General features: G+C 39.3%; 2 long non-coding RNA genes across 2 annotated transcripts; one reads left to right on the forward strand and one right to left on the reverse strand.

Annotated features, from left to right (window-relative positions):
• Nucleotides 1-908: 908 nt before the first annotated feature.
• LOC310889976 lies at nucleotides 909-23,677 on the forward strand. Its single transcript, XR_014576955.1, has 5 exons — nucleotides 909-3,215; nucleotides 17,481-17,727; nucleotides 19,633-19,787; nucleotides 20,278-20,414; nucleotides 23,542-23,677. It is a non-coding gene; the product is annotated as an uncharacterized lncRNA (long non-coding RNA).
• LOC310889978 lies at nucleotides 7,855-23,548 on the reverse strand. The gene is made up of 4 exons (XR_014576956.1): nucleotides 22,743-23,548; nucleotides 11,075-11,162; nucleotides 10,754-10,821; nucleotides 7,855-9,013 (listed from the first exon to the last, which is right to left on the reverse strand). It is a non-coding gene; the product is annotated as an uncharacterized lncRNA (long non-coding RNA).
• Nucleotides 23,678-27,913: the final 4,236 nt, after the last annotated feature.

Raw genomic sequence — 27,913 nt, forward strand, 5'->3', positions numbered from 1 at the left:
CGGCCAGTCAGCCAGTTCTCAACCCACCTTACTGTCCACTCCTCTATCCCACACTTTCTCAACTTTGTTAGCAGGATGTCGTGGGAGACAGTATCAAAAGCCTTGCTAAAGTCAAGGTAGATGACATCCACTGCTCTCCCCCCATCCACCCAGCTGGTGATGCCTTCATAGAAGGCATATGTTGGTTGAGCACAGTTTCCCCTTAAATGAGATGTCAGCCTACAGTTTGTGGGGTCTTTGCATCCTTATGGTATACCTTCAGTTTGTGGCCCTCCCAGTGGAAATCTTTCTCCAGAGCAACATCAGTGCTAATTGCAGGCTGGCCTGGGCTAATTGCAAGTTGCACTGACAGGATGGCAGAGTGTTCTCCCACACCACCTCTCCTGGTGGCTCTGAAGCCACACAGCCTTTAGCCATGGAGTTGCATGTGGAGCAGCAGCTTAAAGCTGTTGGGTGCGAGTTCCTGCCCGCTCTGCTGCATGTTCAGTTGTCCATTGTGCCCTGACTCTCCATATGTACCAGTCTACTTGTTGCAGATGTGTGGTCATGTTTGGCAGGTAAGGCTGCTGTAGCAGCATTTCTTTTCTGTCATTCACAGAATTGATGCAGCCTGCCCAGGCATATAACTTGGAAGCTTCAGTTTATCCCAACAGCTCATTTTCTTCCAATATCACATATTATCTTTTTTAAGTCATTGCTTACCATACTGGAGTACACATCTTTTTTAAAATATGACCTGTATTCTCTATTCTCGATTTTCTATTTGGCTGTATACATATAGTCTGTTAGCCCATGCAAGACCAAATAATATGGAGTTTATTTGCATCCCTCTTTTTGCTATTTATGATTGCTCCAATGTAAGCATGGGCCATAAATTTTAACAGTAGAAACTTTATGTTTCACCTCAGGTTAATGATAGAAGATGTCTAATGAGAGAGGGACAAAGAACAGAAGGTAGAGTGACTTCAGAAGGCACAATGATTCTCAGATTACAGTTGTAGTTTAATGCCTACCAGTCAAACAATTTTAATCTGTGTGGGCTGCACTGATTTGTTTTCTCAATCACAAGTTTATGTTGCAGCATATGAAATTGTCTTCCAGAATTACCACATAGGGCTTCCATGTTTTAAACAACTGCTTATGAAAGGAAAGCAGGCAGACACACAAAATATTCACATTTTCCTGTAATTACTTTGATTCAGAGGGGAAAATTGTTCAGTGACTTTTAATAGACAAATTACCATTTTTTTTACAACCAGCTTAATAACATCCATTTATTTAAAACAAAACAAACAGAACCCTCTGTGGTGTAGACAAAATCCAGATAATGGAACTGCTGCTTGGATTTCCACTGGCTGGCTGGTACAGTCATCATGAGGAAGCAAGGAGTAAAATCGTAGAGGCAAACCTAACTTTATTTATTTCATATTCAATAACTTGAGTCCTCTGGTTTGCTGAGATCATAACACATATTTGAACCTTTGCATCTGTACTACTTTACTTTCTGATTGCATTAATAGAGCTGCTGAATTCAATTAACATCTGAAACTACTTGGCTAGCCAGACATTACACAAATACTTTCAGGAGAATCTGAAGTCTTTAGAAAAATTGTAGTTTAGGCTTGTTCTTCCTAAAACGCGACCGATGCTGTGTCCCATGCCTCTAATTTCCATTAGCTACAGTGTGAGTAAGTTAGAGTCCTCATAGCCTTTCAGCTAGTGCTAAAACTTTCCGGAACCATGTCCTGTAAGTCTGTCTCCCATCTGTGCTGGAAACTGAGCAGCTCACAGACGTCTTTATTTTTCTACAGGTTAAAATCTTCATAAACATTCTTCCCTGTTCTCTTGCCTTCCTCATCAATGTTGAAGTTGGTCACTTTATAAAAGTCTATGCATCTGGAAAATTTATATACCCTATGTGTAAAAGCATAGCCGTACCATTTCTAATAATATTGGAACTAATCAGAACTATTTCCCAAAAATCTCTGAGTGTGATTAAACAGAACGCACTGCGGAATTTTTCATGCAATTTGGGAGACAGTTCAAAGCACTGTCAAAGTAGAGCTACTGCTTCAAAAAGAGCAGATGGGAAATGTATATTCGATTTCCACATGGATTGGAATGAGGAACTGAGCCAGCCCCAGACCAGCCCTAAGCTGGAGGCAGGATCGATAACGCTGCACTTCCAGGTATGTCTGTCTGATTGGCCTTTGCTTCCCCTATCTCTCCATCTGCAGTGAGAGTGCTAAGATGTCTGGTATTATTTACAGTTGTTTGCTACACCTGTCATGGATTCAGTAGAGATTTAAGTCTAATGCAAGCCGGCACAGGTAGAATGTAAACAGGAGAGAAACATTAAAACTTGCTTCTTGGTAACAGATGGCCTCCAAGTGAATTTGGAGAGCTGTCCTAACTCTAGCCTGAGCATTTCAGGTGGCTCCATAGGAACACACAAGTGACATGCTGCTTAAAGAAGAAAGAAAGAGAGAAATCTGGTGGTTTTCTTCTGAGTGCTCATCACACCCATGAACGTTACTGGGCAATTGCTAATCAACCTCAAAACTTGCTACGTGCAAGCCATCATCACTTCTTTTGAGGCTGACGTGCGGTTTCTCAGTGCAAAGGTTTTGCAGAATCAGAAGCTCACAGGGCAGGAGATGGATGTAAAGATGATTTAGTCTTTTGGTCATTTGGGCAGTGAGAACTCCCTCTTTCCTCTTATTCCTTATTCCCTAATTGTCTTTCCCCCGAGGTTGCACAAGTATATCCATCGCAGTGCTAATTTTGCATCTTTTGGCAGGATCTGGTATGATGCAGTCTACATTCCAGAAAAAGAAAAACACTGGTATTTATAATTGCAGTTTTGATGAGCTGTGTGGCAGCTAAAATCATTATGGGTGAAATCCGATCTCAGCTTCCAGACCACAGAAATAATGTGTCTACATTTAAGTAGGGAGGGGAACACTGATTCATATAAAATACAGCTTGAATCATACAAGAATGAATGCTTCTTGAAGGCTTACAATGTTAGGTTAATTATTCACTTTTAGTATGCATTTTGATTTCCCACGGGGCTAGGAAAATGTAGAAATACTGTCCTAACCACAATAATACTTGTCTTCACCATGTTTCTAGCCCACAGAAACACAAGAGATCTCCTTGAGAATCCTGATCCCAACAGACTTCCAGCCTTTTTCTCAGAGAGTAGAGCACAGGTAAGTCCAGATAACTTTCAAAGTTTGTATGTGTATTGAAGCCAGCTGCAAAATCTGTAGATGATGTAAATCAGCGTAGTCCCACTGATTTAAAAAGAGCTGCATCAACATTCACCAGCTGAGCATCTGGCTCCTCATCCTGACTCTTATCCCAAACATGTGTTCACTAAATATTTCACTGCATCTTTCTGACGTTAATAAAGTTTTTCTTCTTACTCTGTCTCCTGCTATACTTTCTAAAGCAACTCTCTTACATGTGTTTGTACTTTGCAACTATCATTTCCATCTAATATCCATTATTTATATTTTAACTATCATGCTGTTTTTAAGAGTACATAAGAGCAATTTAGCTGGAGGGGGGAAGTGCCATTGCTGTGTTATTGCTTTTGACACTGATCTGTAAGTGTTTTAAGTTATGTTGTTGCTGTGCTTTCATGTGAAAAAGTAGATCATTTTTTTTCCTCCACATGATACACGAGTGTTTTCTTAACATATATGTAATTGCAGCCTAATACAATTATATTTACCAGTTGCTATACTTTGACATAGTAATAAGCAACTTTCCATTAAAATGTCTTCACAGTTTTGAAACACACTTTTTCTCAGCTGGTCTTACCCCTGTGGAAGACTAACTCATCTCATTTCATGCCCTAGTTACAATATGATTTGGATGGAGTTCAGGAACAGATCTCCCATTCTTAAGATCTGGATCCCAGAGCAGAGCTCTCACATTAATGTGAAGCATGTGGCTAAATCCCTTAAATGATTCTTATATCTCATCATAATTTTTTTTATTATTCTTTTTTTTTTTTCCTTTTCTGGCTCAACTCCTACTGTTAATCAGAAAATATGTGGGGTTTTTTTGTTTGTTTTGTTTTTTAATAAAAAAAAGTATTCGGTTCATAAAATAAAGAATAATGTGAAATCTAGATGAGTGGGATTGCTCTGATAGTGTTCAGATCCTATTTTTCCCAAATTTCATTATGCACTTTGAAGAATTTACTCTGTACCTAACTCCGCACTACAGCTACATTAATAACAGTCCATAAGCTAACTTGATTGAAGCTAGTTCAGTTGGGCTGACAAGCTTTAATATCCCACTTTGACTGCGATGTAGGCACACCCACAATGTGGGAGAGGAAACAGAAGTAAAGCAATATGCCCAAGATTACAGAGGGAGCCCACAGCCAAGCCAGTGAGGAACTCTAGACTTGTGGCTTCAGGATCAGCGCCTTTTTTTCCCTTCCAGGAATCTGTAGGATGTGTTCTACCTTCCAAATTTCAGGCATAATGCAATTTATAGTTTTGGAATTTATGATATATTGTGTTTTGATTTCTCTCACATTCTGTCCTTTATTTTTTAATCACATGAAGGGTTTGCGAGTATTATCTGCCTTGCTTCTCTTAGTGTGAACTGGGGATGTTGGATGCCTGCAGAATTTTTTTCTGCACTTTTTAATCATTTACACAGTCAAGACTGAAATCATTTCATGCTGATTTTTGTACTTGCTAGGCCAGAGGCATCACTGCACTACTGTAGTTTCAGGTAGTAAATAATCCTTTTCTTCATTTTCTAGCATGATTAGTGAATTAGGCCCAGTGTTTATGTGCAATTAAAAAAAGCGATACAAAGATAAAAATAAACCAATCTGTAGTGGCTCTTGGGGCTAATAGGAAGTAGTAAGGAATCATCCTCACAGATTGTTTCAGTGTGATGTAATTTCACTGGTACTCAGGCACCATGGGAAGGAAAATGTTGGAAATACTTAAATACAAAGCTCCAGTTGATTTTAAGAGAGATTGCACATTAGGGTGGAATTTGGCCTTTCTAATTCACAGTGGTCTTATGATCAGACTCAGGCTGATTTCAGCTCCAGCTACACGCTCTCTCCCTCCAAGCGCTTGCTGCTGTGATCCTTTCCAGGATTGCACAGGAGGGGCATTCATAATGCAGAGTGAGGCACTGTGGTTTATTCCCAGAGCTGCCGTTGTCTACCTGAATGACCTCAAACGAGTTGCTTTACATCCTGAGTTTTTCCATCTGTATGGCACTTTGAGATCTACAGATGAAAAGTGCTATATAAAAAGGAGGAATTATTATGGATGTGGCATAATGAAGTTATTCGTTTGTAATCGGTTGCTTGTATCGCACAGTATGTTTATATTGCCCCTTTACACTTCACAGCAACGTTTTCACTCTCATCAGTCCTAAGAACAGGGAGGACGTGACTAGAAAGATGACTCATACAATCCTCTAGGATACAGAAATGATATCAATTATGCCTGCTAATCCTCATTATACCTGTCTCAGCCTTCTGGGAAAGAAAACTCTTGTTTTAGTTGGTCTTTTCTTAAGCAGTGGGAATTTCCCAAGTAATGTTATTTAAATACCAGCTCTAAATATCCATGCTAGTTCCCAGATTGCCATTTGTTCTGAGGGTACAAACAGCACAGCACATGCATTTCTTTGGATCAAAGCAAAGAAATGCCTAAAGGTTTAGTTTACTGGCATTACCTTGGTAGTTCTGACTCCTCAGTTTCCTCAGGGGGTTGTACTTGCAGCAAGCAGACAGCTTGGGAGAGCACAGGATATGGAAATATATAGTGCAAAGTAATGCTATTGCCATGCAACAGCAGACCTCATTACTTTTATTTAGGGATGCTGGACAGACACAGATTTGGGTGGCAAAGTGTTCATATATCTACTTCCTAATTAACTCACTGTGTTACCAGCAATAGCAGAGCACTGAAAGAGACTCCATTAGCTGATGGATCTTACTGAAAAAAAGGAAGGGTGTGTGGCTCAGCAACAAATAAGACCTTCATAAAATTATTTTATTTGGATCGTTGCCTACTCAAAAATAGCTGATATTTCCAACTGCCCCTTTGGTCACTACAATAATATCCAGTCTCGTTTAAAGTCATTCTCACTAGGAGAATGGTTTTTCTCTCATCCCACAGGGGACCATTCCAGAGTCTGATACACCTCATTCTCATATCCATCCTTCTTTCTTTTTCTTAGGATTTTGGTTGTCCTAAAATAATTCCTTTCCTATTAGATACCTTTTAAATATTTATCCATGTGGCTTTTTTTTTTTTCACTTAACCAAATCTGACAGATTTAATACCTAATCTTACCTATTAAAATCAATTCTCCACACCCCTACTCCTTTTTATTTTTCCCTCACTGCTCCCCAGTGCACCTTTTTCTTTTTTCAGAACCTGTATTCCTAAAATATAGTAGAGTGTTGTGGATGGCATGATACCCACAATGTTTGGAAACAGATTTTTGCCATCCTGCCCACTGAGGATGCTACCTTTGCCTGTGTAATCTACAGCTGAATTACCTATTTGTATGCTGTATCCTGTTTCCAATGCACGTCTAACTTTCTGTCCACTCTCACCTCTTGACTCCTCCAAAATGACTGGTTTCCAAATTCCTGCTTTCCACTGAATGTGTTTTCCCTTATATTCATATGCCTGCCTAAAGACTGACCCTTTATTTCTTTTCTCCTGTTCATTTTTTAAATCTCCCTGGATCTATTAATGCTATTTTATATCTTCAGTATTTGCAACACTTACTTTAATGTTACTTGGGCTCATACAGGCATTCTGTTAGACAGCAATGCCTATGATTGAAAAAAAAACACAATAATTTCAATTTATAAAATTCATCACAATGAAAAATACCAAATATGTTATCTTTGACTAAGTTTGGAAGTTTGCAAATCTCACACTACAAAAATCAGTAGCATCTTTCTTCTTACTACAGACAGTAACACTGGTATTCAGGAAGAAAATCCTCTGTGAAAGTCATTTGAAACAGAGGTATTTTTCTGATGAATGCTTTCTGATTAAGGAGTGGTTTTGTGAATATGCTGCTCCTGTTAATCTTCTTGGGACACTTCTCAAGCTAAAAGCAGTATGGTCAGACAGTTGATATGTCAATTGCATTTCATATTGAGAGATTTTAGCTTCTGGATATTTCCAACATATCCAAAACTAAAGAACGTTTCAGAAGTCTTTGTTAAAAAGGTTTGGGGAAAAGATCACATTGCATGCAGCAGCTGTTTGCGTGGATTACCTAGTCTAGCCATTCTGTCAAGGCTAAAAAAAATACTGTCTGAACGGCAGGGAGAAAACAAGTCACTGAAATATCAGTTAAAGTAAGAGCATGCTGCAAGCAGCATGGCTGAAGTTCCTCAGGGGTCGAACTCCAGCTTGGACAATTAAGTGGAACAGTGCTAGACAAAGAGCTTGCCTGGATGTCCTGTTTATGGGCTTTTTTGCCTGGAAAAATATTTCATTGCAGTGTAGATCCTTCAAATGTGTTGTTTTTCACTACATATTGGTGATCAAATAAAAGAAATCCATACCAAGCCTTAGAGCTTCATTTTATGTAATGGTAGGACATGGCTTTCTTGGGCTCTCTATGATCTTCCAGCACATTTCCTTCCTTCCTTCCTTCCTTCCTTCCTTCCTTCCTTCCTTCCTTCCTTCCTTCCTTCCTTCCTTCCTTCCTTCCTTCCTTCCTTCCTTCCTTCCTGTTCTTTCTTCAAAGAAAAAAAAAAAAGCAAAAGGCTTCTTAGAGGTTTCTTTACCATTCTGAAACCTGCTAAGATGAATGTTTATTCTCAAAGTCCTCAGCACTCTATTTTACTCTCAACTTTTCATTTTTTCTTGAATCACTGTCTAGCATCCTGGCTTCCATTTCTTAGCACTGGCTACTCTCATTTTCATGGGAAAAACAAACAAAACAAAACATTAAATTGATCACAGGATTTCTGCTGCAGATCTGGACCATCTGCGGTAATGAACTGAACATACGATGATGACAAAGCAATAATTAAAACATGCCCAGTGACAGTCTGTTGACCCTAGATGGGACATTGGTATCTCTGTGGACCATGTGGGAAATTTTTCTCTTTTATAGTTGTTAATTAGTCAGCAATACAGTCATCAGAATTAATAACCACTAATGAGGATTAAGAGCAGATGAGCAGCTTTGATTCAGACTGTTGTTTTTTATGCTCTTTATTTCTTTTTTCATTTTTCTATGGAATTACCTGTTTCATTGTGTACTACTTGCAAACACCCTACTTTTACTCAGATAATAGAGGTGTCATGGCTTCTTGGAAAGAAACATAATTTAAAGCAGTCTTTGCAACTTCTTTTCCTCTTTAAACCCCTACCAAAGCTTTGAAAAGCCCTTAATTTACTCACTCAGGTCACTTGCTTCCCCTCACACACGGATCTGATTCATTCCCCACTGGGAAGACACAAACACAACTCCCTCCTGAGTCACTTCGTACTACTTGTAAGTTGGCTGGAGGAAAGTAAAAAACTCAAGAAGTGCTCCTTCCATCAGAACATGACTGCATGATATGTTGAAATGACGAATGAGGCTGATGACCCTCTATAGCTGTGACGATGTGGGGCTGATCCACCAAAGGGTCTTATCAGGTCTATGAAGCTGGTAGCAATTTAGTTGCAGGAAAAAGTGAGCACAGAGCCACTTCACTTGTCTTTGCAAGGTTTAGTAAAAAGTGGCACATTGGTATTTTCCATGAGCCACTTTCTGAACTTGAATGGTCTTAAATGAACTGGCCGCAGCCCCAGGAGAAGCAGGAAGGGCACTGCCTTGTGCAGGACCCAAGGGCTCCAATCTTCTTTCCTTCCATATGAGGAGAATCAATTTATATGGCTTTTCTCAATGAGCGTAGTTAATGTATGCGAAGATTTTTCAAGTTTAGACCAGCCTTTAAGCTTTCTGAATTTACGTGCTGCTGGAGATTTCCCTGTGGACATTCAGATCCATTGAGAAAAAATGTATTAGTAGGTTTTTAAGTCACCCATCAGCAGGCTTATTTTTCATATTAGCCTTTTGTGGACCCCTCACTCTATCCCAAGCATCCACATACAACAGTATTAGCATGACTGGACTCAGAAATAATTTAATTCTCACCCTGATTGTATCTAATTTTAGATACTGGCACAATGTTGCCAATTAAAACCAAACCACTTTTTTTTCCTTCTTGTCTAATCCTCAGCATTATTCTCAGGAAATCTCATATCCCTATAAAAATGATCTTCCTTATCCACTGATGAACTGTATGCAGAAAATCAGTTATTTTCTTAGAAGTGCATTTTGATCAACTCCCTTTTTGAGATTTTTGGGGCACAGATCATCGAAGTCTCACTGGAACTGTCAAGACACGTATAGATTTCCCTCTTATTGTTCATTACAAGATAACATAACTCTAAATCGGGCTAGTGACTCACCTCCCCCTGAGGGGCTGCAGTTATAAGAGAGTTAATTATTCACCTTTCAGCCGTGGAAAGATTCCATGCAGCTGTTGGTATTGGTCTGGCTTTTCTTCACCCAACCACACCTACTGAACATCAAGGAGCTTACAGGGGGAAGGGTATGGGGCTGGACTGCTTTTTTTTGAACTGACCAGGCAAGATCCTCATCTGTATGTGACTCAATAACTCGACTATGAACTCAGGTTTCATGAATGTGGAGAAATCTCCCTGAACTTTCACTTACCTCCCTGAACTTATGCTCCCTCTCTCTGTGTTATAAAAGAAACCAAACCAAACAAAACATATTTTGTACTGGACATGGCTAGCATTCCCTGATCTAATCTGGTCTGCAGTTCACATTTTGAGTGGGAGGCATAGGTAATATTAAGCACCACTCGACAGGACATCTCTCTAGGTCTGTATTTGCATGTGTTACATCTCCTTTTTTCCCCCTCCTCTTGCCCCTTTGCCCCATTATCTGGCCAACAACTCACCAAGCAGGAAAAAAAAACAACCTGTGTTTTAATTTAATTTGCAAGCCACAGGCACTTCTGCCTACCTGATCTTTGTTCAAAGATACAAAGCCCCTCCATTCTGCCTCCAGTAGCACTACACAAGTTCCAGCACAGGTAGTAACCCCTCATACACACACACACACACGCACACGCACACACGCCCTTCATTGTTTTGTTCTTCCTATTTCTGTCCTTGTCAGCTGTGTCTGCTTTCACTCAGCACTTAACTCTTTCCCCATCGGCACCAAACCTAATGATTGTTTAATGGCAAGCAAAGAAACAGCCCAAGGAGCAGAGGTCAAAACTTAGGACTTCTCCCAGGCACTGGGCTGCGTAAACATGCTTTCTTTTGTACTCTGCCTCTTGGTCTTAGACCCCTTCCAAGAATGCTCAGCGACAACAGCTTTATAAAGACAACCATTTCCTTCACAGCAAGCTGCGGTTTAAGAGCTAGCTACTAAAGCATTGAGAGAATGGATGAAAGCATCTGCCTTTGGGAAATAGTTTTGAGGAAGATGATTGCAATGTGAATAGAGGTGCCCTAGTCACAGTGAAAAGTATTTACTATTTCCTACTGGCAGACCTGACCCCAGCCGAGTGTCTTCTGTAAAACCCATTTGTGGTACTTTTGCATCCTCTTGGTCTATATGGTCTGTCTGATGTGTGCTCCTGGGATTGGTGCCAGGAATGGGCATGTACACATGTGATGTTTCCTACCTGGGTTGTAGGAGCTCCCATGTCAGTGCTGTGTTCGTCCCTTCAGTCACACTGCCTCTGGACTATTCCTACACAGGACACAAAGCAAGCATAAAGAGGGACAATTAAAGTAGTTGTTAGATTAGGACAATACTGTATGTAGCTTTAAACAGAGCAGAAATCAATGTGAAGACTGACTTTACAGCAGAGCATTAAATATTTCTTTTGGACTCGTATTCAATCCTGTCTCCCAAATCAAGGAGAAGGGATTTAAAGATAAGTCTCTCATATTCGTATCACATCCCACCAGTAAATTAACTATATTAAGGTCTGCAAACTTACCAGCTGGGTGGAAGGTCTCACTTCTTGCTGCTTTTTGTGTGAGGACTGGTCCCATCTGCTTGCTCTGAATGTACCTGGCAGCTGGGCCCTGCATAAGGGGAAGAAGGGAGAACATTTTTAACACTGAGTTGAAACGGGGTTCAAGCAGCCCAGGAATATCAGAAGTTTTACACCTGGACATAGCCCTGCTAACACGTGAAGAGGCACCTGACCAGGGAATTTGAAGCTTCATGTGATACCTGTATATTATATTCAAATGCCTAGCTTGGTGGGAAGGTATCAGAATCTCTCTCTTTCGTCTATACACATCTATACACCAGTTCAGGCTGGGGACTGACCTGCTGGAAGGGAACTCTGCAGAGAAGCTGGGGGTCCTGGGAGACTGCAAGTTAACCATGAGCCAGCAGTAAGCCCCTTGTGACCAAGAAGGCCAGTGGCTTGGGGTTCATTAGGATGAGTGTTGCCAGCAGGTCGAGAGAGGTGATCCTCCCCTCAGCTCAGCCCTGGTGAGGCCTCACCTGGGGTACTGTGTCCAGTTTTGGGCTCCCAACAAGAGGGACATGGAGTTATTGGAGTGAGTCCAGTGGAGGGCTACTAGGATTATTAGGGGACTGGAACATCTTATGATGAAAGGCTGAGAGAGCTGGGCCTGTTTAGCCTGGGGGAGAGAAGGCTGAGAGGGGATCTTATCAATGTATATAAATATCTTAAGGAAGGGTGTCATAACAATGGGGTCAAACTCTTTGGTGGTACCCAGAGACAGGAGGAGAAGCAGCAGGCGCAAGCAGAAACACAAGTTCCATCTAAACATAATGAAGAGCATTACTGTGAGGGCCGGCTGAGCACTGTTACTGTGACTGAGCACTACACGTTGCCTAAAGAGGTTGTGGAGTCTCCTTCTCTGAAGACAGTCAAAAGTCACCTGGTTGTGATTCTGTGCAACATGCTCTAAGTGATCCAGCCTGAGCAGGGGTGTGGACTAGATTAATTCCAGAGGTCCCTTCCAACCACAGCCATTCTCTGATTCTTTGATAATATTCTGTTTACACAGGACCTACACATGACTTCTTGACATTCTGGCTTTATTAGTTGTATTTATTGCTACTATCTTCTGTTTGTAGTTTCAGTGTAACCTGTGAGGAGAAGCTGAATCTGAACTGACTGTTAAATACTTAATTGTTAATTAAGTATTGTTAATTTGTATTGTAAATTGTTAATACTAAATAGGCACTTTTCTACAGAACACCCTTATAAATTCATATTATATCAGGACACTATAAAATTCATATTATATCAGGACACTATAAAACACCATCTGGTAGCTTGCTATTAGATCACAGAACCATAAAGTCATTTAGGTTGGGGAAGACCTTCAAGATTATTGAGTCCAACCATCCAGCTAATATAAGTCCACCCCTAAACCATGTCCGTATGTGCTCATCTACACATTTCTTAAATACCTTCAGCAATGCCATCTCCACCATGTTCCTGGGCAGCCTGTTCCAATGCCTAACCACCCTTTCTGTGCCTAATCACCCTTCCTGATATCCAATCTAAACTTTCCCTGGCACAACTTGAGGCCATTGCCTCATGTCCTATCACTTGCCACCTGACAAAAAACACCAATGCCCTCCTCACTACAACCTCCTTTCAGGTAGTTTTAAAGAACAATGAGGTCTCCCCTCAGCCTCCTTTTGCCTAGACTAAACAGAGGCAGTTCCTTCAACTTCTCCTTATATGTCTTGTTTTCTAGTTCCTTCACCATCCTTATTGCTCTTCTCTGGATAAGTTTGAGCAACTCAATATCCTTCTTGTAGTGTGGGGCTTAAAACTGAATGTAGTACTCGAGGTGTGGTCTCACCAGTACCACATACAAGTGGACCATCACTTCCCTAATCCCAGTGGCCATTCTATTTCTGATGCCTGTCAGGATGCCATCACCCTTTTTGGCCAACTGGGCATACTGCTGGCTCATGTTCAGCTGGCTGTTGACCAGCATCTCCAGGTGCTTTTCTGCTGGGCAGCTTTCCAGCCACTTTTCTCCAAGCCTATACCTCTGGATGGGGTTTTTATGATCCAAGTGCAGCATCTTGTTGAATGACATACAATTGCATGCAGCCCATTGATCCAGCCTGTCCAGGTCCCTCTGCAGAGCCATCCTACCCTCAAGCACTGCACTGCTTACTACCCAACACTCCCAGTCAACTTGGTGTGGTCTGCAGATTTACTGAGGGTGCACTCAATCCCCTCATCATAATCATTGATAAAGATATTGAACAAAACTGTCCCCAGTACTGGCCCTGGGGAACACTGCTTGTGCCTAATTACCAACCAGATTTAACTCCATTCACAATTCTGGTATCACAGAGTATAATAAACAAAGATGGAGGATAGCATAAGTTGAATCCCCCCTCAGAATGTGTCTACAGAACTCAATATCCAAGTTGCCATAAAAAAAAAAATTCACATAAGATTTACTGTAATCTCATTTTCTGTTCCACATACATAGATTGTAGTGCATTTTTCTAAGCAAACAGAAAAGTGTATATGGAATATATGATCCTCTAGGAAAAATAAATTAAAAATGATCTTATTTGTGTCTATTAATTTTATGCTTTAATTGGAAGTTTCAAACTCCATATAAAAGCCCATATAAGACAAATGAACAGAAAAAAATAAACTTTCTTATCCAGCTGAAATAATTAAATAATCATGTCCCCCATATTTTCATCATCTGGAGCAGGCTGAGGATCCAATTTATGAAAATACTTAAGCTCCTGACTGTCTTTAACTTCTTAACTGTCTTACTGTCTGTTTAACTGTTTAACTCCTTAACTGTCTAATTCTATTGACTTCTAAGGAGCTACTCAGCCATATATTTGTATATACATGTACATATGTATAAATGTATATCTATACATACAAAAGGTATATACAACACACATATACACACATAAATTTAAATATATATATTAGTACACGTCAATCTACATTAATGTATTTGCAGAATTTGAACATTAAAAAAGAAATTGATGCTGCATTTCAAAAGGAGGAATATTACTCATCCATTAGAAGAAGACAGATTCCCAAACATTTTAGACCACCACAAAAGTTTCATGATCTGTATTTCTCGTAGAGAACAACTGTTTCTTATTAGAAGTACTGAAAAGGGACCTCCTTAAATTTTTGCAATGATTCTGACTTTTCCAAGCCATAAGCAGACAAAATTGCCAATCTGATAGTTTTCACTGTTTTATATGGTTGTGGCTGTGACTGTTTATGAAATGTAATTTGGGAACCACCAAGTATACAGGCATTTAAACCTTGACAGAAGGTCCATGTGACCAAGGAGAATTGTACTTTGTGTTATCAGACAATGTATGGAGCCACTATTACATCTTTTTCTAAATTTCTTCTACTAAAAACACTTCTGCAATAATGCCAATATGAATTGAATCAGTTAATGATGGTTTGAAAAGATGACTGGGAGAACTAGCACTTTTTTTTGGTCTTTTTACACCAACGATTGCTTCAAAGTGTGGAATTGGTTTATAAGACTGCTACATTTGACTGCATTTGTTAAATTCAACATCTTTAGGAGTCAGCTGTGCCCAGTGCACGATATAAACAGTCTGGCAGGTAGACAGTAGGTGTCTTTATTACCCTTTCTCCATCAACGCTGTGTCAAAGGGGTAATCTTGCAAATCTTTCCAGTAGGGTCCATAGACAATTTAGATGTTCATGCAGACCTTCTGACTCACCGACTAATTGACCTGTGCAAAGGCCAAGGTCTTAATCTGAAGAACTGGAGTACTTCTGATTGAAGTTTTCCATCAAAGAATTACCAATGGTCATACTAAGTGCCCTGTTTAACAAAAATAAACCCAAACTTATCTTGCTTCAAGGAAGTGGAGATTATCCACAATGACTCTGCCTTGCCAATGCAAGAATCTATTAAAGATTTTTCCTGGCATAGACTTTCACAGATAAATATTATAACTCTAACTGTAAATAGTGACCAACAAATACTTTCTCTCAGTATAGACTTCTCTCATGTTTCCTTTAATTGCCTCCCCACACAGGCTAAATAAGAGTTGTGCCTTCTATTCCTGCATTTCTTATAATTGATGCAAGGTTTCCAATGAATTGATTGTCAGAGACCTTCCAATCACACTAGAAATGAGATCTCTACCACAGGTGTCTCTCTACAGTGACTCAGTCGTGATGTATTATTATTGAATAACACGATAATAAGTAATAATAGCAATAAAGTGATAATATCAGGACTGATAATAGCAATAGTAATGATAGAAGCAGTTGTAACAAGAAGAAAAAAAAACAATAAGCAATAAAGCACCTGTAATAAAATAAACCTGTAGGTTACTGAAAAGAAGCATTCAACTTGAGCATATCTGAAACCAGAAATTCTCAACCCAAGAGTTGCTCATCTCCCAAACAGACAGTGGAAGAACAGTAGAAGACATTTATGAAGCACTTAAATCTTGCTTTTTGTCATAATTTTTCCTATTTGCTCTTTGCTTGCATGAGAACACAGTGTTATGGTATGTACCAGGGTTGGTACCATGTTCAGTATGGGGAGATTAGTAAGACCCAAACACAGATGAGCAAAGATGGATCCATATTGTCATTTTGAGCAGTACAAGACCAAGCACTGGAGTTGCGATAGCTCTGATACAAAAATCTGGGAGGCTTTTGGGAGGGTTCAAAATACAAGTGCTAAGTTTCATACATCTCTACTCTGAATATCAGTAAACATAAACACTGGGCTAAATCATAATTATGATGGCATGTTTCGCTCCATATATATTTATTTTATTATTGCAAATAAATATATGTAATATATATATACACACATATATTATTATTATTACTTTATTTCTTTTAATTATTGAGTTGCACGGTGAAAAACTTGTTTAGATTAGATAGACCGGTTTGATTAGAGGTATCACAAGGACCTCCTCAGTTATGGGAGATGGCAAGCAGACAAAATCAATCTTTCTAGACTTACAGGTAGGTCTATAGTGCTAGTCAGGATGTGGAGGCTGTAAACATGAATATGGAACCAAACCTAAATTAATCTGGTAAACTGTGAAGATGTGCTGACACAGAGTTTGGTGCAGAGTTTAGCTATGCAAACCTGTGTGGGACCTTCTGTGCTTACTTGCGTGGGTAACACATCCTGAAGTTAACAATGCAATGATTTCACTGTTACTGGTTCAAGTAACACATAGTCTATCAGCCAGCCAGGGCATGACAGGTTATGGCTGGGGAACATTGCATCCCAGTGATCCTCATCTAGCCCAAAAAAATGGTTGGAAAACAACAGAACGGCCCAAAGTTACACCATACAATAAACCTGTCCCGACAGTCCCTCTTGGGGAGGAAAAAAGTGTCTTGGACTTATTACTGCTGCCTCTCTTTTCTCAGCTGGTTCAGGCAAAGTCCAAAGTTCAAGCAAGTTTACCAGAGCCCAAGCCCACTGTGAAGATGCAATATCAAAAAGAATTAAAAGCTGCAGTACATTATGTGCATTACAGTCACTGTAGCCTGACGCATCATTTTTCTTCTGCCTTTTTAACATTGCAAACTAAAAAAGAGTGCAGTGTTAAAAAGCTCAGAGTTATTGAAAACTGCAACGTGGGGTTTGTTTAGAAGGTTTTGGAATTGTGCATCCACACCATACATTTCAGGGAGACTACATGCAGAAGGATCAGAATGTTGTCAGTTTTCATCAGGAACTTTACTTTTCCCTCCTTTTTGCTTCTTACTCGCCCAGTTCTCGCTACCCTAGCATCTTCTCTTTCTTTCTTACACTTTCACAAGTTATTTTTCTGCCCACATGCATTTTCTTGTTTTTAACCACAGCATATATTTGCTGAAGCTTGGACAGTCCCAGCACACTTGAACATGGTAAACATGACATTTCACAATGCTTGTTACACTTGGATATAGAAAGCATGATATTTCCTGAATAGTCAGTTTCACTAAACTAAACTTTGTGGAGTGGAAAAAACAATAGCTGCAGAAATGTAGGTCACACTGAAAGCTTTTTCTTCCACTTGTTATTGGTGGAAGTTGTTCTTCTTGCAAAAGATTGTTTTCATCCTTCTGCTGGGTAAGGAGAGAAACCAGAAGTACAATAGCCAACACATTACTGTTCTGCAGGGAATTTGGCATCCATATACATCTACAAGACAACTGTGAATCATGCATATATTAACAGGTTGTAAAAGATTTATCATGTTTTTAACTGATGTTGAGTTCTCAGAAACAATTTCACAGAGACAGTTGTTCAAGATTGCTATGTTTTAGTTTGCTGGGGCTTGCTATAAACATTTTCTTTCTAGTCTCCTGAGTTTCATTTCGTTTTTTTGTGTTTGCTCAGAGTCACGCCAGCCAAAACCTGCTGGATTTGTCTGATGTGAAACTGAACCACTGAGAAACCTCTGAGCTTTGCAGTCACAAGCTGGAAGAAAATCTGGGAGAAGTGCTGTGTACAGTTCTGTGCAGGCTGGTGTTCACTGGCCTTCTGTCTTTACTACAGTATTGGAGTCCTGCATCACACAGTCACCAAGAGCTTTTCTTACCTTGAGCACACAGAGCACAATGGAATTTGCAAACTTTTCTTACAGGTAATCGTCATCACATTTTCTATGCTTTTGATTTTTTTTTCCTACTGTTTTGCAGTAGAGGTGCATTAAAATGCCACTTTTCAAGACTAAGGCTATTGCTAAAAATAAACCCTAAAATAAACCTTGTTACTTGAAAGGATTCCCTCCTCCTTCCTATTGTAAAACAGGAATAGGCGCACAGCTGATCATAGATTAATGTTTGGTTAAGTAATAGTGAAAAATGATAAATACAGAAGCAATACAGGTTGTTGCATCTAGTCAACAGTCACACTAGTTATAGCATACCTAGTTACAGCATAACTAGCATAAATGGTCTACATTTTACAGGCTGAAGCTCTAGGGATGCTCTATTAAAAAAAAAAAAAAAAAAAAAGTTAAGACAAACTGGAATATGTTCCAGGATATTTATGTGGCTTCATTTTTTAGAAAAGTGAAAACTTGCATTTCTTTTCAAAATTAATTGTCCCCAGAGAATGTTCCTAAACAAATGCTAAGTTTTTAAATCAGCAGTTTAAATGCATGAGAAAGGGAACATAAATCAGAATGGGGTCAATATGAAAAATGAGGTGTCTGTCCACACAAGGCACAGTCTATATTGAAGATAGCTTCTGAAGAAGGGAGTCACCTGAATACACAGTGCTTTACTGCAGCTGGAGGTTTTCCTGGATTGGCCGGGAAGCCTGTGCACTGCCCTCCTCCTTCCTCCTTTGTCTTTGATTCAGTATTGCTCTAGCAAGAGGCAGGCAGAGCGAGAACAGGAGATAAAGACCTACCTCCAAGAAGAGCCTTCACATGTCTGGATGCTTCTTATTCTTCTTTCAGTATAATGCACATGTTTATTCCTAACATTCTGTATATCATAAAGGTTTAGTAATTGTTTGCACTATAGATGTATGCTATTTCTGGCTGGGATGGAGTTCCCTTTCCCCACAGCAGCCCATACAGTGCCGTGCTCTGCACCCGTAGCTAGAACAGCCCTGGTGTCACACCGGTGCTGTGTTTGTTGCTGAGCCGTGCTGGTACAGTACCAAGACTGCCTCCAAACCCCCCAGCGCCTGCAGGCTGGGGGTGGGCAAGAGGTGGGGAGGGGACATCGCCAGGGCAGCTGACCTGAACTGACCAAGGGATATCCCATAGCGTGAGATGGCACACTCAGCAATAAAAGGTGGGAAGGGGGAAGGAGAGGGACGGCTGTTGTTGTGAAGACGTCTGTCCTCCTGAACAACTGCCATTGCAGGGTGAAATATCCTGATGGTTTTTGAAAATTCCCAAACTCTACCTTGTCTAAGAGCAGAAGCTTTCTGTATGCCTCTAACACAGCAGAGCAGTCAAAGTGGAGCCATTTTGATTCTGCAGGTGTCAGGTTGAAGGGTCAGGCTCAGAGGAGGTCATGCTGGTGGACCACCTTCAGAGCTTCCCAGCCTATTCCTTCCTGAACTTCCAGTCAAATACAGAATGGTCTGATCACTACCCGCCTACAGAGCTGCTCACAAACAATGAAAAAGACTATAACAGTAGGATTCTGGTAGCACTTGGTGCTTGGGCCTTCCTAAATATAAAACCACACACAGACCTGGCCCCAAGTCATATAATCAAGACAAGATGTGAAGAGACAGAGTAAGGGAAAATTAAGTATCATTAAGGAAAGGATGGGGGGACAGGTTCTTGAACCTGCCATTATTTAGCGGTAATTTGGTAAGCTTATATCAGAACACAAGGACACATGAGGTAAGAGGGGTATCACAAGGACAGAGAAGGTAATAGTTTTGCTTATCAACATACTTATTTTCTATTTTCTTAAATTAACAGCTTAGCCTGGTACATAGAAGTGATGTTTCAGTTTCTGCTTTCTTTCTAAGAAAGACAGTAGGCTGTTCCAACTTTGGCGGATTATGAGTTTTTCAGAAATAATCTACATCAAAGACTGTGTGACTACCTTCGCAATGAAAGCAGATTGGGCCTTAGATCTGAGAAGTGGAAAAACTTGGAAAAGAGGAAGGAAAGAAAAATACTTCTGTCGCCTTGTTGCCAGTGTGCTTCTGGGGGTACACTTAATGAAGGTAAACAAGGATTTCCAACATTGTATATTGTGCATCTTCTGAGTCCATTGTGTTGAAAGTGTCTTGGCAGTGAGAACCAACTGTGGGATGAGTTTTAAACTTTAGTTGGAAGAAAGTACAAATAAGAGCTGTACCAACAAACGCTTTGAAGGCAGAAGAATTCCTACCCTTTTGTGGCAAATCAGTCTCTGGAATCCTGCTTAGAGGTGGAATATTTTCTGGACTATCAATGAAAATATCTATTGTATAACCTATAGTCATTCCCAAGAAACTATTTGTGCTTACTAAGATGTTAAGCCTAGTTCAGTTTCCTTGGAAATCTAAGAAATTCTTTGGAAATCTAAAAAATTCTTAATAATCTTCTGTATTTATCATTCTGATCTTCATTACAGTTTCTTTGCCAAACATAATACAGACTCAGAGAGCAATAGAGTTAGCATTGGATGATAAATCTTTGTTGAGAATTGTTTAACGCATTGCTTCTTTGCAGCTTTCGCCTCAGCCAGTTTAAACAACATACGCCTGATCACGATTCTGAGAGATGTAATAAGAAAGCCTTTGGCAACAAAGATGAGATTATTTTAGCCAGGTTCTTTGGAAGCAAAAGATGTAGCTGAGAGATAGCAGGTAAGCAAGAGGCCCTAAAAACCAGTGGCTGTGTTATATATCTATTTTATTTATTTATTTATAAAGATCACCAAAAAGGAAAATAGATCAAATTGAAATTTCAATTTGGAAAAAAAGTGCTCTTCCAAAACTCATGTGGGAAGGCTTTTGTGATATGTTTTCACTAATGTTTTTATGACAATGAGTTAAAGAATGATAAATGAAATCCGTATTCCTCACTCTGAAAACAATTTATTTGCAGAGTTAATACTTTTCTTTCCAGAATGAGCTGGTAGAAATATGAAAACTGAAGTGACATGCTTTTAAAGCCTTCTAGGCCAACTTCCTCATGCAGACATATATATTTCACTGTAAATTCTTGAAAGACTAGTGGATTTAGTTATGTGTATAAGAAATGTCTGGCAAGTAGAGTATCTCGGTACACATGCCAGGTGGAGGAAGGAAGCCCAGACTACAGAAATGAAACAAGAAAAATACTGAATTTTGGTCATTGAGCAGGGAATGAGAAGATTAGATTTCAAGCACTGCCTAACCTAATGGGCCTTGATCACTAATGGGAGCTCTAGCCACTTTTCTAAAGCAATTAAAAAGCGATGTAGGAAAATAGTAGATGACAGCAATCTCACCGCACAAAAAGATTAATCTGTTTCCATTGCTAGGAAGCACCACACCAACAGTGTGTAGGTTGTGATGTAAGGGTAGATGACACACCAACTACCTACACACAGGCCAGGGAGGTGTAAAGACACTTGACAAAGTTTTATTCTGGAGGCCAGAATTTTCTAATGAGGCAATCAGAACTTCCTAGAAATGGTGAAAATATCTCAAAGCCAACTTTGTGGGATACTATGTCTTGGCAAAGATCTTAATATTGGTTTTGCAGGGGGGATTAGTGAATATGCCTAGCTACAGTTAATGCTTATTCCAGACAGCCAAAGTGGTATGTATGACAATGGTTTTGGCAGCTAAGGCAATAGGAAGTATACATGTTGCATGTGATTTTGCAAGAAGAAGTCATATGGGACTGTGACAATCATTTGGGATTATACTTTTTTTCCTTCTGGGTAATATAAGATTTTATCCAAAGCTTGCCATTGCACACCACTCATTAGCAAAACTCATATAAAGTAATTAACAGAAAAATACACTTAGAGCCCTTAAAATATTGCCAAATTTACCGCTTTTTTATTAAAATATTTACCAAATACCACTTAAAGGTAGGTATCACAGATCACTAGACAGAAAACACTGTCAGACTAATTCTTTTAAATGACAGTACTGCTTTAGTTTTATATGGTAAGACCAGATGCATCTGGAAAAAAAAAAAAAGATAAAAACTCAGTAAGAAAGTCAGAAAATAAGTTCCTTAGGGATATGTAAAACATTCATACTTTATTGACCTGCTATTACTAGGTAAAGGCTCTCTTTTTCTTATTTGCATCTTGGACAGAGGCAATTTAGGGCTTAAAAGCACTGCTGAGCAGAAATACTGACATCAAGTGTATCATGTAAATGCTACAGTGAATACAACAACTGTTTAAGAAACGTATGAATAATCATTTCAAAACAAAACACACAGATATGGACTAGTCTGCAAAACTCCTAATTGATCAGTCTTGCAGTCTCAGGACCTTCAGCATCCATCACATCCTTCATGGGGGCTGCAGCACAAAGCACTGATTTGGAATAGTGGTCTCTGAAGGTGAAGAATTCTCATTTCAGGAACTTGTTACTAAGCTCCTTACTGGAAGTGATCAATCTGAACCCAAACTGACAGTGTTTAGATCAAACCATAACCTGTTCCAGGAACATGTTCCGTCCTAGGAAGGATGTCTGTGAGTAAATTCCATCAAATTAAAGTCTATAGGATGTAATTGTTCATGCATGACTATACATATTGCTAAAAGAGAAGGTTATAAGTACCTAATATATGCCTGAAAACAGTTTGAAAGCATTCAAACTGGGATAAATTACTTCCAAGCATTCTTTGATTTAAATGCCCACACGTTTTTTTTAATCGAAATTAAACATAATTAATTTTGTAATTGTTATAATTAAAGATTTCTCATACTGTATTAACTGAATCAGTCCCCAAACCTTACAGAGATGCTTCACACTCCTCCCATTAGTTTCCTTCTTAAAAAACAATCAAAATTCATTAATACCGTTAGATAAGTCCTGGATTACATGGTAAACCTTGAGTGAAAGCTGTCTGGTGATGTGCTAAAGAAATACATGAAACTCAGCCCTTCATAGCCGCAAGGCAGGTTTGCAGACAGACAGTCCTTGCAAAGAAGAGTACCATTCTTGTCTTTCTCTTCTCCTTACCTCCTGTGGGATTTGGGCTCTGCACTCCCATTAATCACACCCGGGTAGCTGCATCTCTGCTGCAGAATCTCCTTCCCTGTGGCTTGGACTTCCTGAACTCACACTTTGTTTCTACTGCTTTAGATTACACTGTGACTGCTTGTAAGTCAGTGCAGAATGAAGCTGTTATTAGAAAGAGATGCTCTTTCGATTCAGTATTGCTCCAGCAAGTGGCTAAAAGCAGACATTTAAATGTGCAACAGATGAATGAATGTGTCTTGGGATAAATATCTTATGAACTGGAAATCATCATTCTGTCCTTTCCAAACAACATTTCTATCTGCTTATGTGGTGAACTCCTGTGGTTTGTGGGCAGCTGATTTGGTAGGAGTTACGAAAAGCTCACAGATAAAGTTAGCATTTAATCTTCATTGCCTCACAGCCTTTATACAGATGTTCATTCGTACGTATTGCATGTATATCAGTGTACATGCTGTATTTAAGACCAAATGTCTATGTAAAGACTGCAGGGTAATCAACATTATATTTTGAAAGCAATTGACACCTTACAAACATTAAATGGAACTGTCTCAGACTTGCAAAGATCACAGGGAGGATACAGTGAATAGCAGGCAGATGCTTTTGTTATATTGCAGTATTCTGGAAATTCAGATATATTTTTAAAAATGTTATTCTTTTTTTTTTTGTTGTTGTTGTTCTGTTTTGCTTTGCTTCCTTGTTTTTTGTTTGTTTGTTTGTTTGTTTTGTTTTGTCTTTGTGCTGTTTTTCTCTTCATGTTGACTATTTGACTATTTTGTAGGTCTCCATATGCCTTTGGGATGCTGTTCCTGCTGCTTCATACTTATCCAGATCCTATCAAAAATTTGATTTGTGTGGAAAAATTGCTTGAAATGGAATTTTCAGAGACTTTAGTTTCTCGCAGTGCAAAGCAGCATCTAAGGAGATTTTTAGGAGTTCCAAAAGCAGTTCAGAATCTAACTCCTGTTAAAAACTGAAACTCAATGGGCTTCACATGCATTTCTGGGTATTTGCCATTCCCTTCACTACCCAACTCAGTCTGCCTGTGCTTGCTTATGGGGACAGTAGGGTTATCCAGCATGCAAAGACATTAACAGCACAACCAGCTTCATCATGCACTTGCATGCGTTGAGAGATTCAGTTCATTATTGACGGTAAAACTTTTTAGGTACCCAAAGGAAAGGGGAGGGTGTAGCAAAGAAGACACACTGTGTAACTACTATGTTTACTTAACGCTAAGCATAGACTCCTGTTAATCTGAAGTGCATAATTAGGGGACAATGGTATCAACATCAAATTGTAGGGTTATATTATAATGCTTCCAGTGTCCCAAATAAATGAGGAATTTCATTAGCTTTACCTTTGGCCTACAAAATATAACTTGAGCTGTTTATGTATTCTTTTATGAATAAAATTTTGGATCTTATCTCATTTTTAGAATGATTCATTCTTAGTACTTTGAATCAGTTCTGAGAAATGAATACTTCTCTAGTACTTTGTTATGAGACAAGGTATCAACCACTGTTACGTCACATTAGTGATTCATTAGTCAGACTTCTGATGCTGAAGCCAATCTTGTGACATTTGTGTAGAGAACTTCTGTTCTTTATTGGTACAGTGGCTCAAACAGGTCAGCACACTCTAGTTTTCATTTAACAGCATTAGTGACTCATGTGCCTTTTTAGTTTTAAGCCTTTTTGTCGGAGATTCTTGAATGCTATTCTTACTTAGTAATTTGGTTTCTCTAAATTTCTTTCTGTCTGCCCTGACAGTGGTTGTTAGATTCCAACATGAATGTCCATGTTATCTTGGAAGGAAACTCACCACTTACTGGCCTGTTTGAGACTGGGGCAGGTGAGAGGGTCAGCAGCTTTAAGGAAGTAGCCTTCAGTTTAGATGCTTGTGAAGAGCTTCATTTGGGTAGCATTTTGGCTACAAGTCCACAGATCTATTAAATAGCAATAAAGTTAACCTGGAATGTAATAGCAATAAAGGCAAACCTGGGAGCCACAAAGAAGATGAAGATGCAAGTTTCTAACCTTTGCAGGTCTGTTTTCTTCAGTCTTCTTCATTGTGACAATACAAAGATGATTCTTCCTCTGTCTGTGCAGAAGAAAGGAAGGGAGAGACATATTAATACAAATGCAGTAGAAGAGGTGAGGCATCTCATGTACTTAAAAGGCTCTGAAAGTGTCAAGGAACACTCTGTAAGGCTGACAACGAATTGTGGTTTTAGGATAAGCATATCAGAAATACTGAGTGCAGTCAATAACAGTTCATGGCAACCCATACAGAAGTCTTATCATTTGGACATTACTAATTAGAAATTCTAGATGTTAACAACTGCAGCATGCCAGCTAATACAAAGCATTTCACTTGGATCCCTCCAAAGACCAGCAAAGAGAAAGGTCTAACACAGGTGTCAGTCAACTGTGGATTATACTTGAGGAGACTGTTTTGTTTTGGTTAGATCTTGTTCTGATCTGAATTTTTCAGTAAGAGTGTTAGGAAGTGTGATACCAATGTTTACAATATTCGTACTATCATTCACTGTAGACTATTTATTTTGTTCTTACAGGAAATGGTTATTGACAAAAAGGTTCAACAATTCAAAAGTTATTGTGAGAAGCTGAAATGGAAAAGACTCAGAACAATTTGAGAAAAACTGAAAATAAGCAGATTTGTCCTCCAAAGTTTTCCAGACATGGAACCCATAAACCTAGAAACTTAAATGCACTTTTTGTGCTTTCTCTGGCATTATATAAAACATAACACCAAATGTATTTTATATTATGCAGTTCATCCAAAATATACCCTAAAGCAAGTCATAAAATGGAATGCATTTAGACACACCCTATTACACTATAAAACCAGAATGCTATATAGCAATTAATCCAAGGTAATTCATAAATCTAAGGAAAACCACTGAGAATAAAGTAAATTAAACATGATAATTTTGATTTGGCATTTAAAATACAGTAAAAATCAAATATAAAGCTCCAGAGACACATTTTGAAAACTCAACCTGTTGATGAGTACCTGTAAACTAAAGAACCAAGTCTCTAAGGTAAAAAAAGATTGTGCTAAATGTCACAAACATGTTTTCTTTGAATGTTTAACTACTACACTGTTCTGGCATATCAAATACTTATATGTGTAAATAGCATATATTGCAAGGGTTTTGTCTTTTAATTATTTCTGTCAGCAGGAAAGGTCACTTTTTGCCATTCATCTGTCTAGGTGTGCCTCCAGACCAGAGGTATCTGAAATCCCAGAAAACCATGCATTGCAGCCAAAGTCCATTGGAGTCAACAACCATCAGGTCATTGATTTTTACAGACATCATATCAGACCATAGCTGACTTAGATGGTAAGAGCAAGTCACTTCACGAGCAGTGTTGCAGACAGACTTGGTGGGTGTGCCTAGGTTGGTACATCTGTGCATGCTTCAGAATGTACTGAGACACCAGGACAGGGTCATCTATGCCAGCAAACTCCTGCAGCAGTTCCTGGCATGAACCTGGCCTGAACCTCAAGCTCCTCCCAACAACCTGTAGGCATGGTTTGAGATATGGATGATCCAGGGATTGTTTCCAACAGACAGTCTACATGCAGCCAACATATTTTGGAGGAGAAAGCATATTACTGTCATAGACTCAAGCCATTTGGTGCCAGTTGGCTTTAGTGGCTGGAAACTTCCCAGGCATGAGTGTAGCTGTAGTTGCTATGGGTCAAGAAGTGACTTTTTCACAGGGTACAGTGAGAATGACCTGGCTCAAATATTGATGAGAACTATGTGTCTCCGGGTCCTAAGACCAGTTTCTCAGCAATCCTGGCTAATAAATGGAACAAAACTTGCCATGGAACTATTATCCCAATCAGTGCAGAAGATGCATAAAAAAAACATATTAAGAAACTGCAGAACATCGTGCTGAAATGTTGTGTAACCCACTTGAATAACATGGTTTGGTGTATATCTCTGTATAAAGAATGTGGAAAATTAGCATATAATAGTTTGTTGGTACACAGTGCAGTGTATAAAGATAAGGAAGTATGCAAAGCATGCAAAGGCTGGGAAAACCTGATCATCATACATCTGTTCAAAAATTGTGGGGGGATGTCCTGCTGTATATTGCTGAATCAGCTACATCTGCACAGTGAGAAACTTGTGATAGTGAGCTGAACTTACAGTGATCAAGCCTACTTGCTGTAGAAAGCATGCAACAATAGCTCAGCACTAGCAAGTAAAAACATCTTTTTTGTGAACATATGAACCACATAGGGTGAGCTGTAAGTATAGTTCATTAGAACCTCTTATTTTCGTCTCTACTTTAAGCAAGCAGCAACATGAGCAGATTAACACATTGTTTTGACTAGTAGCTGAAGAGACCTTTGTGAGAGAACACTCTGCTCACCTTCACTGTAGCCCAGGGCAAGAAGGCTGCTCTGCTTCAGCTGTCCCAGGCGAGCCCATGGGCAGACAGCATCTCAGCTCTGCAAGGGTAAGGCCAGCAATGTTGTATGTATGGGTGGGTGTGTGTGTGTGTGGGGGGGGGGGGTCAACAAGTGCTTTTGGAGATAAGGGTCCAGGTATGGGGTTTAGATAGCTCAGCACTTCAACATGAAAAGGTAAGGACTGGGTAGGCTTTCTAGAATACAGGTAGCTCAGATAAAGAGTCAGACCTACCGAATTAGATGTTGAAGGCATATATTTCATGATTCCCCTATTTAGATAGGACATCTAATTTAGATGACAAATTCATTAGATTATTAGGATATGGGTCTAAAATAAAAATGTATTTCTTGGCAAGTGGTTGGACATGAGTAGAAAAACACCTGACTGACATCTGCTATGTTTATTTTGGAGAGTGGTTCAAGAGCACCCTGCCAGATAGTGATGCTGGCTGGCACTCAGAGATAGAAGTGCCAAAATGAACTGAGCAAAAAAAAATATTTTTTTTTTTTTGAATGTAAAGAAATCTTGGCAGTAATTGGAGAAAGACAACACAATAAATAGCCTCTTAAATTGGAATGATCAATCCTATCTATTGCTTTGTTCAGCAATGATGCTGTGAATATTTTGACCAGATAATATGATGAGAGGAACTAACAGTGCTGTTGGGAATAAAAAAATTTGGTTTTCTACATTGAAA

This window comes from Anser anser, assembly GCF_964211835.1.
Source record: "Anser anser genome assembly, chromosome: Z".
NCBI lineage: Eukaryota > Metazoa > Chordata > Aves > Anseriformes > Anatidae > Anser > Anser anser.